This window comes from Cajanus cajan, chromosome 2 (genome assembly GCF_000230855.2).
Source record: "Cajanus cajan strain Asha chromosome 2, NIPB_CcT2T_4, whole genome shotgun sequence".
NCBI lineage: Eukaryota > Viridiplantae > Streptophyta > Magnoliopsida > Fabales > Fabaceae > Cajanus > Cajanus cajan.
The window spans coordinates 32352728-32372092 of record NC_138518.1 but is presented as its reverse complement, the minus strand read 5'-3'; the positions used below and the strand labels follow the sequence as shown (position 1 = coordinate 32372092).

Below are 19365 nucleotides of genomic sequence, written 5' to 3'. Positions count from 1 at the left end.
AGAGTAATATTCTCAACCTTGACAGCAAGGTTTTGAATAGAATTTGCCATTGAATCATTGGTCTGTTTTTGATTAGTGACAAAATTCTCCATAAGGTTTTCTAATCTTGAAACACTTTGTTGAATTGAGGGTGTCTGTACTGGATTTCCTTCCCCATTAATGAAGTGATTGGACGGACGGAAATTAGGTTGCTGATTGCTAGTTCCTTGAACTGGGTTATTCTTCCAAGAAAAGTTAGGATGATTCTTCCAACCAGGGTTGTATGTGTTGGAATATGGATTACTCTTCTCTCTTCGAGGAGTGTCATAGAAATTATGAGAAGCTGCCACCTGTTCAGTAGTATCTTCTTTTTCTCCAGTAAAAATTGAGGTACAATCTACTGCAGTGTGCCCTTGTTCCCTACAAAGGTCACATACTTGATTTGTAGCCACTGAATTAACCTTAGCTTTTTCCATCTTGTCTAATCTTTGATTAAGAGTATCAAATTTTGCTAAGAGTAACTCAATATTGTTCACTTCATATCGCCCCGGAGTTCCTTTCCTTGCTGTGACTTCTCTTTCACTGTATTGGCTGTGATTTGAGGCTACATTTTCCAAAATAATCATGCAATCATTAATAGGTTTCCCCATGAAAGATCCTCCAGCTGCTGAGTCTAATATCATGGTGCTTTATTGGTCCAATCCTTCAAAGAAAAATTGGATGGTAAGCCAACGGTTGAAGCCATGTTGTGGGCATGCTTGAAGATATCCTTTGAACCGCTCCCATGCTTCATAAATAGTCTCTCCAGTGCCTTGTTGGAAATTAGTGATTTTCTTCCTCAATTCTTTAGTTTTAGAAGGAGGAAAGAATTTCTCTAGAAAAGCTCTTTCACATAATTCCCAAGTTGCTATCTTTTCTCTAGGCACTGTTCTTAGCCACACCTTTGCCTTATCTCTCAAGGTGAGTGAGAATAAGCGGAGTCGCATTCCATCAGAAACTTCATCATCAAATTGCTGGGTCTCAGAGATTTCCAAGAACCCCTCTAAGTGGTCATTAGGATCTTCTGATGGTAGTCCTCCAAAGGTGTTCTGTTTGAGCATATTCACCAGAGAAGCTGGTACAGTAGCTCCAGTTTGCATCTCCCCTCCAGGTATCCCACGAGCTACGGGTGCAGAGTAATCCCGAAGCGGTAAATTATCTCGTTGTGCAGCCATGTCAAATTCTCTAGAAAGGTTTCTTTTCCTTCTCAGGAGAGTTCTTTCAATCTCAGGATCAAGTGGTGTTGGTTTCCCAAGACGTAGAGATCTCTTTTGCATTAACCCTAAGGCACTGCAAAAAAAAAAGAAAGTGACCCGTGAAATCTGAATTGGAGAAGTAAATACTAACAAACAAAAAAAAAAAAAAAAAATTTATTTATTTATTTAATTTTTTTTTTTTTTTTTTAAATTCGAATTAAAATAATTGTAATTTAAATCAAGAGACGTAGTCCCCGGCAACGGCGCCAAAAACTTGATGTATGGAAAACCGCAAGTGTACGGTTGTCGTCAAGTAATAAATATCGAATCACAGGGACTACGTGTTTGACCTAGAATTACTAGTATTTTAATTTGAATTTTAAAACAGATTGAATTTTTGTTTTGAGATGATAAGATCAGATTTGATGGTAAAAGAGATAGTAATGCAATTAATGAATAAGATAAAACTTTAAGATAAGATAAGGAGATTTCCGGGAATCTAGGGTTCGCACAAAGAGTTCCAACAATATTGAATTATTATTTTCATTAATTAATTCTATTCCATCTTGAAGGTAGTCTTAACCTAATTTAATCCTTGCACCTTCTCAGGCTACGAGGACGTGTTTAATTAAAATTAATCTCTACTCTCGTAGTAATTACGTTCAATTAAACCCATTAAGATCTTTGTTAATCTATTGCTCCTCGAAAGCTTAAATCAACTCTCGTGATTTAACACTCAAGTCTGTTCCTTTAGGTTCCGATAATTAGGTTCTCCTCTCAGTTCATCCCTAATTATCTATGATTATGAAAATTAAGATTAATTGTTTATCATAATTATAATCAAGTTCTCCTCTCAGTTCATCCTTAATTAATGTTATTATGAAAACAATAATATTAAAGTTCATATATAAAATATAAAAGAACAGATCAAGAATTGGAATAAAATTAAGAAACTGAATAATGCATTAATAAAGAGGTTCTCAGAGGCTAAGCCCTGATCCCAGAAAAAGGGAAACTACTCACAGGAGTTCATAGTAGTTCTCCAAGAAAAGAAGAATAAAAGAAAAGCAAACCTTAGAGTCGATGGCACAGGCGCCCAACCTTCTCCAAGTGTCAAAAACTAAATAAAACTGTCTCCGAAACAAAAGTCCCCGTTCTAGGCTAACCTCATCTAATTTATAACCTAAAAGGGTAAAAAGGTAAAACTACCAAGATAAAAATTACAAAGATAAAATAAAAATAAAACATAAAATTTAAAAAGCTGGGACGCGAAGTGAATCACGGCCGTGACTGAGAATCACGACCGTGATCTTCTCTGGAGCACATCTATGAAGGGTCAGTGGCGTTCACGGGTGTGATTGGGAGTCACGGCCGTGATTTTCTCTGGTGAATCACGGGCGTGATTTAGAATCACGGCCGTGATTTTCCCTGTAGCTCAGCATTTCCTCTTTAATTCTTAAATCTTGATCCTGCTCAGAGAAAACACAACACATACCAAGAAAAGCATAAAATAGGAAAATGATATAAAAATTTATTAAAAACATGAAAGATATGCATGATTATGCTATGAATTCTTGTGAATTAAAGTGCTAAAATACGAGTAAAATACACAACATCAAATAACCCCAAACTTGAACTTTTGTTTGTCCTCAAACAATAATTTTATTCCAAAAAAAAAAATCATCAAGAATTAACTGAGCATTTAAAATCTTCACTCTTAGTCTCACAAGGTCCAATTAGAATCTTAATCTTTCATTACTAGCTCCAACTCTTAGTTTCTAAGAGTTTCATGATGTCAAATCTTGTAAAGCTCATTAGTCAAACGAAGATAATTTAACAAAAATAATTTTTCAATGCTTGTGACACAAATAGGGGTAATATTTTTGTTTTTGTTTTTGTCTCACCTAAAACATTTCCCCAGTAGCCAATCAGTGTAGAGAGGATGATAATTTCAAGAACACGTAGCCTCAAAGGGGGTCTAGCTATTTTACTAAACAATTCCCCAGTAGCTAATTAGTTCCCTTAGTTTTCTAAGGTTAAGAATATTCTCCCTCTAACCTATGACCTCAAAGGGGTGCTAGGTGAATTTTTTTTTTTATTTTTTTTTTTTTTATTACCCCCCAAAAGCTTTTAAGCCCGAATTAAAAAGAATTTATCTTCAAGAGACTATTTTTATAATTCTCGATCATTTCAAGCCTCAATACTAAGAACCAAGTGCTAGCCACAAAACCAGCTAATTTTTCAACCTTTTGTTCTGAGACTTCAAGATTCAATTCATCACATTCAGTGTTTTCAAAGACGAACAATTTCATTAAAAATATTTACTTTTCAAACACAAATTCAAGCTGGGATTAGCTGAATATGTATATATGCATGATTTTTTTTTTTTTTTTTTTACTTTGCATGAATGAATGAAATGCGTACATCCTCCTAACCCCAAACTTAAAGATTTGCTTGTCCCGAAGCAAAGAGCTAATGAATGCATGATAGATTATTTTGACAAAATTATAAAATGCATGAATATGCAACCAACCCACAACAGAAAGGAATGCTTGTCCCTAAGCATCAGAGTAAAATAAGGAATAAGAAAGATCTCACTATGGTGGAAAAGCATCTGGATACCGTTGAATGTGCCATTGATACATTTGATCAACCATGTAATTATAATGCTGCTGGCGTTCATCCATTTGTTTCAGCCGGTTATCCATTGATTGAATAGCTGCCAGGATAGCAGCATTGTCCACCTCAGGTCCAGGATGTAGAGGGGGTTGTTCAGGAGCTGCTTCCTCATCTGCAGGAGCCGCTTCCTCAGCTGCTGGAGGTAGGTCCTCTAATGGCTCCAGTGGAAACTGCCGTGTAGCCCGGTTCTTCACGGTGTATGTTGGATTTGGTAACTGGTGGTGCACTCCCGACTGGGTTACTACAAAGTAGTATTTATCATCTTCATCTTTCGCAATGCAGTTCATAGAAGAGCAGGTAGCAAAATTAATAGTACGGCTTCCAGGGAGTGGTTCTAACTGGTCCAGCCAAGCGTGATAGCCAAGGTGTTTGGCTATAGTGGTAATGAGGCCGCCGTTCACAATCGCACCGTGGCTGGTATTGGAAATACTCTGGAACTGTCGTGCCAAATGACTGCCAGAATCAATAGGCTCCTCTCTGTTTTCCATCATAGCCCATAAAAGTAAAAGGTCGCTCAAACGAACCTTTCCTTCAGAATCACCTCGGGCCAAAACAGTAGAGGCAATAAAGCGGTGCATAATACAGATGGCGGGATGGCGGAAAGCAGAGGAATTACATTTTCCAGCGACCCAATTACTTGTACCTGTCAAACTATACCAAAAAGAACCAGGGTTGAAAGAACTTGGGGTTCTCGTGCTCCCTCCAGTGGGAAATCCAAAAATATTATTGAACTGAGCCAGGGTTAATTCGTGTTCTTGGTTAAACATACGGAAAGAAATCAAACCTTCAGAACAATTTGGCCCAGATAATATTTCCGTGTGGAGAGAGCTCAAGAACTCAAGAACTAGTCGAGGATAAACAACATCATTATGCATGGTAGCAAAGGTTGTCCACCCAATGTTAGTTAACATGAAATTGATATCAGCACGTAAACCCAACTTACGAATAAATGGGAAGTCGAGATACCTGGTAGGATGGATAGTGCGGACGCGTAATACCTCGTTCCGCTCACGCTGTTCATCATTCCGATAGAACCTCGGAGGAAGGTGCGGAATTTCACTTGCTTCTTCCTCGTAACTGTGGGTATCGGAAGCGGTGGAGGACGAACCAACGGTACGGGTGCGCTTGGGAGCCATGGATGAACGGAAGGAGTGAATGTGGGAGGAAGAGGGAAGAAGAGGAAGAAGAAGTGAGAAGCTAGGGTTTGGGAGAGAAGAAAAGAGAGAATGGGCAGAGTTCGTAAGTTTGAGAGAAGTGAGAATGTAAAAGGAGGGGGAAAAATATATAAGGGAAAGGGGAATTTCAAAAATCACGGGTTGTATCTGTTGAGCGTCAGCAGGGAATCACGGGCGTGATTGGAAATCACGGCCGTGATTCTCTTTGTGAGTTTTCAAAAATTCAAACAGAGGAGATCACGCCCGTTGTCGCCACCGGCCCAAACGGGCCTCGGCGGTCGCGAAGACGGTCGAGCTCGCTTTTATTTTAGTTTTGAAAATGTATTGGATTTTTAGAACGACTTGTTCTCAAACTGAGACCTTGTCGATCTTATCCAATTTATTTATTAAATGTCTCACCAATCCATATTAATCCCAAGCGGGACCCTCCATGGATTAGTGGTTTTCGCAAAAGGAGGGTTCGTGGAGTCGCCACCAATGTTTTACTCAAAACATTGGAAAAAGGGATAAGGCAATTGATTTTATAAATCAACTTTGGCCATTACAACCAGAGTCGGGTAAGGGAGTCGGTTACGCGTGGGGAAGGTGTTAGCACCCCACAGCGCCCCTTTCGGGTTCCCTATGACAGATTATTTCTAAAATAACAGCGTAAAATTACTAAATTACCCCTATTTATTATAAGCGATTATAAATTAACTATCTACATGATGACAGTTAAATATACAAACAGAAAGCAGTAAAAGGAAGGATTTTAAGAAGAAAACCTTTGAAGCGTGCTTTTATATATTTCGTAAAACTGGGAAGCTTTTTGGCGTTCCCTCGCTCTACAAGCCCGCTCGCTCCCTCCTATAAAATTTTTGACTATGGAAATCCGGAGGATTTCCCTTTGACTAGGTTCGAATCTCCAAGCTAAGTGCTCGGAATTCCAGAACTTCGTCGGATCGACTCCTAGAGAGATTTCTAGGGCAGAACACTGCTCAAAAACCCCAGAATACTCAAGGAGGGAGTCAAAACTGAGTGAAAAAGTGTGGAATGACGTCCAATTGACGTCATATTTATAGGGAATAGGCGCAATACGGCCTACAGAAGCAATACGGCCGTATTGAAATTTTTGAACTTCAATACGGCCGTATTGAGTTCAATACGGCCGTATTGAAATTCAGAAATTTCAATACGGCCGTATTAAATTCAATACGGCTGTATTGAAGCTTCAATACGGCCGTATTGATTTCAGTACGGCCGTATTGAAGTTTCAGAAACTTCAATACGCCGTATTGAGTTCACTGCGGCCGTATTGAAGCTTCAATACGGCCGTATTAAGTTCAGTACGGCCGTATTGGGCTTCATTCCCTCCACTTCGCTATTTTGAGCTATTCTAAGACCTCTAGACCTACAGAGAACCCTCCTAGGGCCTTCCAGGAGTCCTTCTGGCTGATCTTCCTTCAGTCTTCGAGAGTCTTCAAGCTTTATTTCCGACCCGGACAATTTTAGGGGTCTACAGCTGCCCCCCCTTTACTTGGTCGGACGGCCTTTTGGTGTACCGGCTGACAAGTAAAGGAGTTGACCCAATTGTCCGGGTGATGTGCCGACCTTCTGACTTGTAATGTCTTCCGGTGGAAAATTGTTGAGTAGCCTCTCCAGGTGGGTGCATACCTCGGCGCTTCTGACATCCTCGGTAGCTGAATTTAACACCAACGTGCCTCTGACGACGCTGATGGCTGAGTATTGTCTCTCCAGACCTTGAGTATTGTCTCTCCAGACCTTGAGTACTGTCTCTCCAGACCTTGAGTACCGTCTCTCCAGACTTTGTTCGAGTATCGTCTCTCCAGACTTTGTTTGAGTACCGTCTCTCCAGACTTTGTTTGAGTACTGTCTCTCCAGACTTCGTTTGAGTACCGTCTCTCCAGACCTTGTTTGAGTACTGTCTCTCCAGACTTTGTTTGAGTACCGTCTCTCCAGACCTTGTTTGAGTACCGTCTCTCCAGACTTTGTTTGAGTACCGTCTCTCCAGACCTTGTTTGAGTACTATCTCTCCAGACTTCGTTTGAGTATTGTCTCTCCAGACCTTGTTTGAGTACCGTCTCTCCAGACCTTGTTTGAGTACTGTCTCTCCAGACTTCGTTTGAGTATCGTCTCTCCAGACTTTGCCTCTCAAAAATGAGGTAGTTGAGTATAGTTTGTCTTCACAGTCCACAATGCTGCTTCGACGGTTTGTTTTTCTGATTTTGTGCCGCTGAGGGCTGGATAACGCAGGGATCCGTCTAGGGGATGTGCAGTCATTCATAGGTTCTTGTGTCCCAACTTGCATTGCTTAGTTGGTACCCATGGGAATTTTTGACTCCTTGGGGTGTAGACACAGATGCTCTCTCTCTGAGTTGAGCGATGCCTTATGTCTGGCTGACGTCTTTTGACGTTGGTGGAGTATCCCGGTTATCCTTATTCGGGTGACTCTTTTTGATTTTCTGATTTTACTGCCTCTGTGTAGGCTGTTATCCGCTAGGGATTCTGGATGTTGATTTTGTCTCCACAGTCCACGATGCTGCTTCGACGATTATTTTTGATTTTTATGCCACTGAGGGCTGGATAACGCAGGGATCCGTCTAGGGGATGTGCAGTTACTCATAGGTTCTTGTGTCCCAACTTTCCATTGAGTAGTTGGCGCCCATTGAGGAATTTCTGTTCCCTTGGGGTGTAGACACGAAGATGCTCTTTCTGAGATGAGCAGTGCCTTATGATTGGCTGACGTCCTTTGGACGTTGGTGGAGTATCCCGGTTATCCTTATTCGGGTATCTCTTTTGGGTTTTCTGATTTTTGTCGCCTCTGTGTAGGCTATTATCCGCTGGGGGATTTTGTCATTCATTTTGATTAGCCTCTTCTGTTAGGCGTATCATCTTGACGCTTGATGTTTGGCTAAGAGCCGGATTCCACTTGGGGAATTATTATTGATCTTTTCGATTTTCTCTTTTTGAAGAAGTGCCTCTAAGTAGGCGAATTATCTTGATGTTCAGTGTTTGGCTGAGTGCCGCATTCCGCTTGGGGAATATTTATTGAAATTTTTGATCTTTTCTTTTTGTAGGAATGCCTCTTGAGTAGGCGACTGGGGATTTGGGGATCTTACGTATCCCAGAGTATTTTTTAGGAAGCCTCTACAGGCTTAGCCTCGCTCAGCGCTTTGAGTCGGAGAGCTATCTTCCACTGAGGAAGTGTGAAGTCCTTTGACTTGTATATACTGTTTGGATGATCGCACTTCCATTGGGGATTGCGTCGATTTTGCTTTGATAGCTCTCGCTGGGGATTTTTCCGTGAGCTTGAGCTGAGGTTCCCTCTGGGGAGTATTATTTCTGCGAGCCTCTCCAGGCTCAGTTATTCTGCATACTGTGGAGGATGTGGAGTATTATTTTGGTAAGCCTCTCCAGGCTTAGTTATTCGGTACAAATTGTTTGTTGGATTTTCTATATCCTTGCCTTTTTTATTTTCGGCTTTTTCTGTATTTTGCCTTTTCTTCTGATTTGGCTTTTTCTGTATTTTGCCTTTTTTATGTTTTTGGCTTTTGCTGTACAGAAATTAAAAGTGCTAAAGAAATTAAATTCAGTTATTATGAGAGAGTATTATTTCGGCAAGCCTCTCCAGGCTCAGTTATTTTGTAGGAGTATTATTTCGACAAGCCTCTCCAGGCTCAATTATTCTGTATGACGAGGGAGTATTATTTCGGCGAGCCTCTCCAGGCTCAGTTATTCTGTGGGAGTATTGTTTCGGCAAGCCTCTCCAGGCTCAGTTATTCTGAGAGTATTCTTTCGGCAAGCCTCTCCAGGCTCAGTTATTCTGAGAGTATTTTTTCGGCAAGCCTCTCCAGGCTCAGTTATTCTGTATGACGCTGTTGATTTTCTGAATCTTTGCATTTTGTTTGCTGCTGTCATACACAAGCAATTTTTTCTATTTTTTCTTTTTTATGCAATTGCCTCATGACGAGGTCTTTGAAAATTTCTTTATGGCCAATACGGCCGCATCCATTTCAGTACGCCCATGTTTGAGTTAAAAATTTGTTCATAACCCCAATTTTAGTACGGGTGTACTGAACATGGTACGGGCGCATTTTTTTTTTTCTGAAGTTTATATATTTTATTATTTTTTTGTTTTTTCAATAAACAGAGAATAAGTGATCTTCCAGTACACCTATCATCTGTATGCATGTATGCAGTATGATGCACCTAATTCTATTTGATTCTTTTTTCAAAAGAATTAACCGATGCGTTTTTGTGTTTAGATTTTGCCATTCCTCCAGACGGACTGTGCTCTGCCGATTTCTGTTACCGAGGAATGATGCATATTTGATTTTGGTGTCATCAACCAAATGATTCTTCCCTTTCTTTAGAAGATGTGTCAACCCTCCTATTGACCACTATATCTCCATGTTTCCACAAGATTATTCAAAAATCGTTTGGGACAAGAGAGAAAAGAAAGGATATATTTTCAAAGGTTTGTGTTTTAGAGGGGATTATTTTATTTTTGAAACATGGTTTTTGTAAGAATGGCTGGCCATGGTAGGCTTATGTGTTTAGGCTTGTTCGATTAAACACTTATGAGGTTAAGCATATCTTTGTTATTAATGATTGTGTTTTGACAACTTGGATAGCTTTTCTTGAGCCCCTTGTTGAATTCAATTGATGGTACCATCATGGATTTATTTTTCTTTTTTGACGGCCCTAACTTTTGCCTAAAACACCCATTTGTGATGTCTTAGCGGGCTTTTGTTTTTGTTCATTATTTTGTAACCCTAATTTTTGCCTAGGTCACCCTTTTGTGGGATTCCTAGCGGGTCTTTTGCTCTTATTTTTGTGCAGCCCCCTTTTTGGGTTTCCTGCCGAGCTTTTTGTTTTTTTAGGATTTTTGTCCTGAATGGATTTCTTTTATCCATGACGGCACTTATTGCGGCCAAGAAAAGGTGCTCCAAGTTGTCGTGCACACTTACACACAAAATGATGTGGGTTTATTGATTATTAAGACGATTTTAACCTCACTTATGTTTATTCAAACAGGGTTAAATAATGCGGTCTAGAATTTTATTGCAAGCAAGAAAAGAAGCAATAAAGAATTAATAAAGAATGATTTTATTATAATCATAATGGAAACATGTGCCCTATCGAGGCTCGGGGGTCGGGCTGTCCCCGAGGAGTGATCTCTAATAGTCACTGAATTTACACATCCCTATTAGAAGGAGAAAAACATTTTGACGATGACGACCGGCCTTGACGCTTGTGAACCGGCCATCCTAAAGATCTGGCTTAAAGAACGTCGAGAAGGATCTTGGTTTCTCTTCGTCCTTTGATCTTTATAAGGGTTGTATCCTAACCCTTGTTTCCCCGGATTATCCTTGATAATGGGTAGCTCCGGGATTCCTTGGGAGTCCTTGCCTAATCCTTGTCCTGGCAAGTATCCGTTCTTTGTGAGCATATGAGCTACCTTCTTCATTTCTCGGGGAAACGTTTCAACATTGGCGATTTCCAATGCTTGGAAGGCGGTTTCTAAAGCTTCCTCTGCTGCATCCACATAAAGTATGTTGGATGGCTTGCTGATGAGTATGTCATCTTTAGCTTGTTCGGTCACCAGTTTGTCACCCACTATGAACTTGACTTTCTGGTGGAGCGTAGAAGGAATAGCTTTCGCATCATGAATCCAAGGTCGGCCGAGGAGACAGCTGTATGCGGGAGTGATATCCATCACTTGAAATTCGACGTTGAAGATAGTGGGTCCAATTTGGATTGGAAGATTGATCTCTCCCACCACTTCTCTTTTAGATCCATCGAAGGCTCGAACGATCATGTTGCTCGGGCGCATTTGGACTCCCTTGATTGCCAATTGCTTGAGCGTTCTTTTTGGCATCACATTCAAGGAAGATCCATTATCTACCAAGACTTTAGCGATGTGATACTCCTTGCACTTTACAGAGATGTGCAAGGGCTTGTTATGATTTGGTCCCTCGGCGGGGATTTCTTCATCGATGAAGGTGAGGTGATCATTAGCCTTGATGTGACTAACAATCCCCTCAAACTCGTCTTGGGAGATAGTGTGCGACACGTATGCCTCGTTCAAGACCTTCGACAGAGCTTGCCGATGCGGTTCGGAACTTAGGATCAACGACAACAGCGTAATCTTTGCTGGCGTCCTATGAAGTTGATCCACGATGGAGTACTCGCTCTGTCGGATATATTTTAACAGCTTATCTGTCTCCTCCTCAGATTCTTTTTCCTCGGTTTTCTTTTCTTCTTTTTCTTTATTCTTGGGGGCTTTATCATGAAGATCTTTGGGAGTGTAGATCCTGCCACTCCTAGTTATGCCCCCAAGTCCAGCGATGTTGGAGATATCGTTGTCGGCAGAAGAGTGGATGTCGTATATCCACGGCACAGCCTTATTTGATTTGCAAGGGAAAGGCCTTGGAACTGTGATCCTTAATGGTGTCGGACCTTCCCCTTTATTCGTCTTGATTACCAACAACGGAGTTGATGTGCGCTCGCTTGGCGCGGTTGTTGGCTTACACTTGATAACGAATGGCGTGCGATCCATCTTGAACATACGCATCGATTATTTCTTTCTTTTTATTAATGTTTATTAATGAATTACTAGGAGGGATGTATGAAATGAATGATTCCTAGATCCCTCCATGATCTATATGCATGAGATGATGATGTTGAATATACATGCATTGTGTTTATTGAACTAAGCATTATCATGTTTTTAGGATTTTCCTAAGATGATGCATGATATTGCTTGGTTTGGGTAAATACATATTTTTCTTTTGAATATTTTGTATCTTTTTATATTTTTTGGGTGAAAAGGGAAACTACCTATATGAATGCAATGAAGGTAGATGTTAACACCATGTACTAGAAGATCTTTATTTCTATTTATTCTTTTTATTTAAAAAAGAATGTTGTATGTTTAAAAGGTGCAAATGTATGCTCATACAATGTCACATAGTCAATGCACAAACAATTCACTCATCCACGAACAGTCACGAGCGAATCACGAGGTAGGGGTCTCCTGCAGAAAAGTGCATATTCAAGGAGGATCTAACTGTTCTCACTTGGTCAAAGGCCCCCAAGGTGCCCCCATTATAGGGACCCAATTCCTCTCATCGTAGGTCGATGGAAAGCTCCAACGCACCGTCGGACTCAAGTTCATGGTTATCACCTTGAGTGATGTTTTCCGACAACGGTCTACGGGCACCTATAGACCCATTCGACAACCGGTCGTACTAACATCCACTCCCTATGGTTAATCACTCATGCCCCCGGGTATAGAGGGAACTGTTGTGTGCAAAGGTTTGTGTGCAGTTTTTATTTCAAACAATTGCGTAAATTTAAAAATACAACAGTTATTAAAGCCATATAATAAATCATGTTATCATACAAGCAAGGGGTAATAGAGTAATTTTAACTATTATTTGTTAAAAATAATCTGTCACTAAATGGGACTGACTCTCGAAGCTTCCCCAGTGGAGTCGCCATCTGTCGCCACCGGCCCAAACGGGCCTCGGCGGTCGCGAAGACGGTCGAGCTCGCTTTTATTTTAGTTTTGAAAATGTATTGGATTTTTAGAACGACTTGTTCTCAAACTGAGACCTTGTCGATCTTATCCAATTTATTTATTAAATGTCTCACCAATCCATATTAATCCCAAGAGGGACCCTCCATGGATTAGTGGTTTTCGCAAAAGGAGGGTTCGTGGAGTCGCCACCAATGTTTTACTCAAAACATTGGAAAAAGGGATAAGGCAATTGATTTTATAAATCAACTTTGGCCATTACAACCAGAGTCGGGTAAGGGAGTCGGTTACGCGTGGGGAAGGTGTTAGCACCCCACAGCGCCCCTTTCGGGTTCCCTATGACAGATTATTTCTAAAATAACAGCGTAAAATTACTAAATTACCCCTATTTATTATAAGCGATTATAAATTAACTATCTACATGATGACAGTTAAATATACAAACAGAAAGCAGTAAAAGGAAGGATTTTAAGAAGAAAACCTTTGAAGCGTGCTTTTATATATTTCGTAAAACTGGGAAGCTTTTTGGCGTTCCCTCGCTCTACAAGCCCGCTCGCTCCCTCCTATAAAATTTTTGACTATGGAAATCCGGAGGATTTCCCTTTGACTAGGTTCGAATCTCCAAGCTAAGTGCTCGGAATTCCAGAACTTCGTCGGATCGACTCCCAGAGAGATTTCTAGGGCAGAACACTGCTCAAAAACCCCAGAATACTCAAGGAGGGAGTCAAAACTGAGTGAAAAAGTGTGGAATGACGTCCAATTGACGTCATATTTATAGGGAATAGGCGCAATACGGCCTACAGAAGCAATACGGCCGTATTGAAATTTTTGAACTTCAATACGGCCGTATTGAGTTCAATACGGCCGTATTGAAATTCAGAAATTTCAATACGGCCGTATTAAATTCAATACGGCTGTATTGAAGCTTCAATACGGCCGTATTGATTTCAGTACGGCCGTATTGAAGTTTCAGAAACTTCAATACGCCGTATTGAGTTCACTGCGGCCGTATTGAAGCTTCAATACGGCCGTATTAAGTTCAGTACGGCCGTATTGGGCTTCATTCCCTCCACTTCGCTATTTTGAGCTATTCTAAGACCTCTAGACCTACAGAGAACCCTCCTAGGGCCTTCCAGGAGTCCTTCTGGCTGATCTTCCTTCAGTCTTCGAGAGTCTTCAAGCTTTATTTCCGACCCGGACAATTTTAGGGGTCTACACCCGTGATTTATAATCACGGTCGTGATTCTCTCTGGGGTTTTCCAAAAATTTTCCAGAGAAGATCACGCCCGTGATTTATAATCACGGTCGTGATTCTCTCTGGGGTTTTCCAAAAACATTTCCAGAGAAGATCACGCCCGTGATTTATAATCACGGTTGTGATTCTCTCTGGGGTTTTCCAAAAATTTTCCAGAGAAGATCACGCCCGTGATTTAGAATCACGGTCGTGATTCTCTCTGGAACTCTGAAATTTTATTTTATTATATTTTTTTTTTTTTCATTTTTTTTTTTTTTTTAAGAAACTTGAGTAGGTTCCTGAAGAACCATAGAGTATAATTTTTCTAAGTGTTCCCCATGGAAATATAACTTCAATCTCTGTGCATTGACCTTGAATATGTCGCCTTTATCGTTTCTGATTTCTACAGCTCCATAGGGATATACTTTTTGAACTGTAAAAGGCCCTGACCATCTTGACTTCAATTTTCCAGGAAACAATCTGAGTCTGGAATTAAATAATAGCACCGAGTTCCCTTGCTTGAATTCTCTTCTATGTATATGCTTGTCATGCCACCTCTTTGTTCTTTCTTTGTAAATCTTAGCATTTTCATATGAGTCTAATCTGATTTCATCAAGCTCATTGAGTTCCAATTTCCTTTTTTCTCCAGCATCCTTTAGGTCATAGTTGAAGTATTTTATTGCCCACAAAGCCTTGTGTTCTAGCTCTACAGGAAGATGGCAAGATTTGCCATAAATCAGCCTAAATGGAGACATGCCAATAGGTGTTTTGTAAGCAGTCTTGTAGGGCCAAAGAGCTTCATCTAATCTTAAAGACCAGTCCTTTCTTGTTGTAGATACAGTCTTCTCAAGGATCTTTTTGATTTCTCTGTTGGATATTTCTACCTGTCCACTTGTTTGAGGGTGATAAGGTGTACCAACCTTGTGAGTGACTCCATACTTTTTTAAGAGAGATTCAAACTTTCTTTCAATAAAATGTGAGCCTCCATCACTGATCACAGCTCTTGGGACCCCAAATCTTGGAAATATAATTCTTTTGAAGAGTTTAATGACATTATTTGAATCACTCGTTTGAGCGGGAATCGCTTCTACCCACTTGGACACATAATCAACTGCAACTAATATGAACTTGTAACCTTTAGAACTTGGGAATGGTCCCATGTAATCTACTCCCCATACATCAAAAATTTCTACTTCTAAAATCCCATTTAATGGCATTTCATGTTTCCTGGATATATTCCCTGATCTTTGGCATTGGTCACAAGAATTTACCATCTTCCAGGTATCCTTAAATAAGTTTGGCCAGTAAAAACCAGATTGTAGAATTTTAGCTGCAGTTTTTGACGTACTAGCATGCCCTCCATATGCGGAAGAATGACATGAGTGAATGATGTGAGGAGCTGCTTCTTCTGAGATACACCTTCTGTAGATACCATCTCTACACCTCTTATATAGGTAAGGTTCATCCCAAATAAAGCTGTTAAGGTCACTAAAGAATTTCTTCTTTTGTTGATAATTAAAGTCTTCAGGAAGGACTCCACATGCTAAGTAATTCGCATAATCTGCATACCAGGGACTGTTTTTCACAACAACTGCTAAAAGCTTTTCGTCTGGGAAGCTGTCATTAATAGGGAGTTCCTCCTTTGTTGCTTGGTCTTGTGGAAGTCGAGAGAGATGATCAGCTACTACATTTTCTACTCCCTTTCTGTCCACAATCTCTAAATCAAATTCTTGTAAAAGGAGAATCCATCTGAGGAGCCTAGGTTTAGCATCCTTTTTATTAAAAAGATACTTTAGGGCAGAGTGATCTGTGTAAACAATAACCTTAGACCCCACAAGATAAGATCTGAACTTTTCAAAAGCATAGACGACTGCTAACAATTCTTTTTCTGTTGTTGCATAATTGGCTTGGGCTTCATCAAGAGTCTTGCTGGCATAGTATATAGCATGAACCTTCTTGTCCTTTCTTTGTCCCAATACAGCTCCTATAGCATAGTCACTTGCATCACACATGATTTCAAAAGGAAGGCTCCAGTCAGGAGTTTGCAGAATAGGAGCTGTAGTGAGAGCTTCTTTCAACCTGTAGAATGCATTCTTACAAGAAACATCAAAGTTAAAAGGTACCTCTTTCACAAGTAGATTAGACAATGGTTTAGAGATTTTTGAAAAATCTTTAATAAACCTTCGGTAGAAACCGGCATGCCCTAAGAAACTTCTAACACCTTTAACATCAATTGGAAGAGGCAATTTATCAATTACTTCTATTTTTGCTCTATCTACCTCAATTCCTCTCCCAGATATTAGGTGTCCTAAGACAATTCCTTCTTGTACCATAAAATGACATTTTTCCCAATTTAAGACTAAATTCACTTCAGAGCAACGCTGCAATACTTTAGTTAGATTTAATAGACAGTCATCAAAGGAAATACCATAAACTGAAAAGTCATCCATGAAAACTTCCATCTCTTTTTCTAATAAATCACTAAAGATTGCAGTCATACATCTTTGAAAGGTAGCAGGTGCATTACATAGGCCAAAAGGCATTCTCCTATAAGCAAAAGTACCATAGGGACATGTAAAAGTAGTTTTCTCTTGGTCTAATGGATGAATAGGGATTTGATGAAAACCGGAGTATCCGTCCAAATAACAAAAGTATGAATGCATTGCTAACCTTTCAAGCATTTGATCAATAAAAGGTAAGGGAAAGTGATCCTTTCTAGTGGCATTATTTAATTTTCTATAATCAACACACATACGCCACCCAGTCACAGTTCTTGTGGGAATTAATTCATTATTATCATTTTTAACTACTGTCATCCCACCTTTCTTAGGAACCACATGAACTGGACTTACCCAAGGACTATCAGATATAGCATAAATTACCTTAGCATCCAGTAATTTCAAAATTTCTTTCTTTACCTCTTCTTTCATCTTGGGATTTAGTCTTCTTTGAGCTTCAACAGAAGGTTTGGATCCTTCCTCCAAGAAGATGCGATGCATACAAAATGAAGAACTAATTCCCTTTATATCAGCCATAGTATATCCAATAACTTTTCTAAATTTTCTCAACTCATTGAGAAGTTTTTCAGTTTCTTTTTCATTTAAAGCTGAATTTACTATGACTGGATAAGTGGAATTAGCCCCCAAAAACTCATACCTTAAAGATGAAGGAAGTGGTTTAAGTTCTAACTTTGGAGAGTTTTCTTCTTGCCAATCTGTTGAAGACTCAAGAAGACTTTCTACTAGAGGATCTTTTTCTTTACACGGGGGACTTGAATCGATCAAGCAAGCATAATTAGGTTGAATCCCCTCAAGATCTATGTGCTTTCCTCCAACTAGAAAATTCTCCAAGGGATCCCTCAAAATAGATCTCATGACTTCTTCCTCCATGTCTTTAGGCAATATATCAACCCTGCAGCAAATATTTTCAAGAGAAGGTTCTCTAACAGATTTAGCAATATTAAATTCCATTGTTTCATCATTAATGGATAAGGACAATTTTCCATGTTTGACATCTACTATCACGCCTGCTGTAGCCAAAAATGGTCTACCTAGTATGATTGGTATTTGTTTGTCCTCTTCCATTTCTAAAACAACAAAATCTCCCGGAATTAAAAATTTACCTATCTTAACTGGAACATCTTCTAAAATTCCTATGGGATATTTTATAGATCTATCTGCTAACTGGATTGACATTGCTGTAGGCTTTAATTCTCCCATATCTAATTTCTTGCAAATTGATAAAGGCATTAAACTGATACTTGCCCCAAGGTCACATAAGGCTTTTTCAAACCTTAGATTTCCAATGAGACAAGGTATAGAGAAACTACCAGGATCCTTAAGTTTTTTGGGCAAATTATGATGGATCAATGTAACAGTCTCTCTATCATCCAATTTCCTTCGGTTAGCTAAAAGATCCTTAAGAAATTTAGCATATGTAGGCATCTGTTGTAGAGCTTCTACAAATGGAATGTTTACATACACTTGTTTGATCATATTTAAAAAATTTTCAAATTGTCTATCAAGTTTAGTCCTTGCTAACCTTTGAGGAAAAGGAATTGGAGGGTGATAAACAGTTTGAGGCTTTGATGAAGATACTTTTTCTTTTTCTAATCTCTCTTTTTCAGGTTTTTCAACCATAGGAGAAGCGTCTTCATCAATCTCAATATTATCATTTTGATTAGACACAGGTCTGTCTAATTTCTTCCCACTCCTTAAAGTAACAGCATTAACATTTTCAGCTGGGTTTGCAACTGTTTTACCTGGGAACTTACCTGGAGAATTGTTTGAACTAGGCATCAACTGTGCAATTTGATTTTCCAGCATCTTGTTGTGGAGAGTAATATTCTCAACCTTGACAGCAAGGTTTTGAATAGAATTTGCCATTGAATCATTGGTCTGTTTTTGATTAGTGACAAAATTCTCCATAAGGTTTTCTAATCTTGAAACACTTTGTTGAATTGAGGGTGTCTGTACTGGATTTCCTTCCCCATTAATGAAGTGATTGGACGGACGGAAATTAGGTTGCTGATTGCTAGTTCCTTGAACTGGGTTATTCTTCCAAGAAAAGTTAGGATGATTCTTCCAACCAGGGTTGTATGTGTTGGAATATGGATTACTCTTCTCTCTTCGAGGAGTGTCATAGAAATTATGAGAAGCTGCCACCTGTTCAGTAGTATCTTCTTTTTCTCCAGTAAAAATTGAGGTACAATCTACTGCAGTGTGCCCTTGTTCCCTACAAAGGTCACATACTTGATTTGTAGCCACTGAATTAACCTTAGCTTTTTCCATCTTGTCTAATCTTTGATTAAGAGTATCAAATTTTGCTAAGAGTAACTCAATATTGTTCACTTCATATCGCCCCGGAGTTCCTTTCCTTGCTGTGACTTCTCTTTCACTGTATTGGCTGTGATTTGAGGCTACATTTTCCAAAATAATCATGCAGTCATTAATAGGTTTCCCCATGAAAGATCCTCCAGCTGCTGAGTCTAATATCATGGTGCTTTGTTGGTCCAATCCTTCAAAGAAAAATTGGATGGTAAGCCAACGGTTGAAGCCATGTTGTGGGCATGCTTGAAGATATCCTTTGAACCGCTCCCATGCTTCATAAATAGTCTCTCCAGTGCCTTGTTGGAAATTAGTGATTTTCTTCCTCAATTCTTTAGTTTTAGAAGGAGGAAAGAATTTCTCTAGAAAAGCTCTTTCACATAATTCCCAAGTTGCTATCTTTTCTCTAGGCACTGTTCTTAGCCACACCTTTGCCTTATCTCTCAAGGTGAGTGAGAATAAGCGGAGTCGCATTCCATCAGAAACTTCATCATCAAATTGCTGGGTCTCACAGATTTCCAAGAACCCCTCTAAGTGGTCATTAGGATCTTCTGATGGTAGTCCTCCAAAGGTGTTCTGTTTGAGCATATTCACCAGAGAAGCTGGTACAGTAGCTCCAGTTTGCATCTCCCCTCCAGGTATCCCACGAGCTACGGGTGCAGAGTAATCCCGAAGCGGTAAATTATCTCGTTGT

General features: G+C 39.7%; 2 non-coding genes across 2 annotated transcripts; both read left to right on the top strand.

The window, feature by feature from the left end:
- Window positions 1-717: 717 nt before the first annotated feature.
- Window positions 718-824, top strand: LOC145955359 (small nucleolar RNA R71). Its single transcript, XR_014431973.1, has one exon. It is a non-coding gene; the product is annotated as a small nucleolar RNA R71 (small nucleolar RNA).
- An 18073-nt stretch (window positions 825-18897) lies between these two features.
- Window positions 18898-19004, top strand: LOC145955358 (small nucleolar RNA R71). Its single transcript, XR_014431972.1, has one exon. It is a non-coding gene; the product is annotated as a small nucleolar RNA R71 (small nucleolar RNA).
- The last annotated feature ends 361 nt before the right edge of the window (window positions 19005-19365 follow it).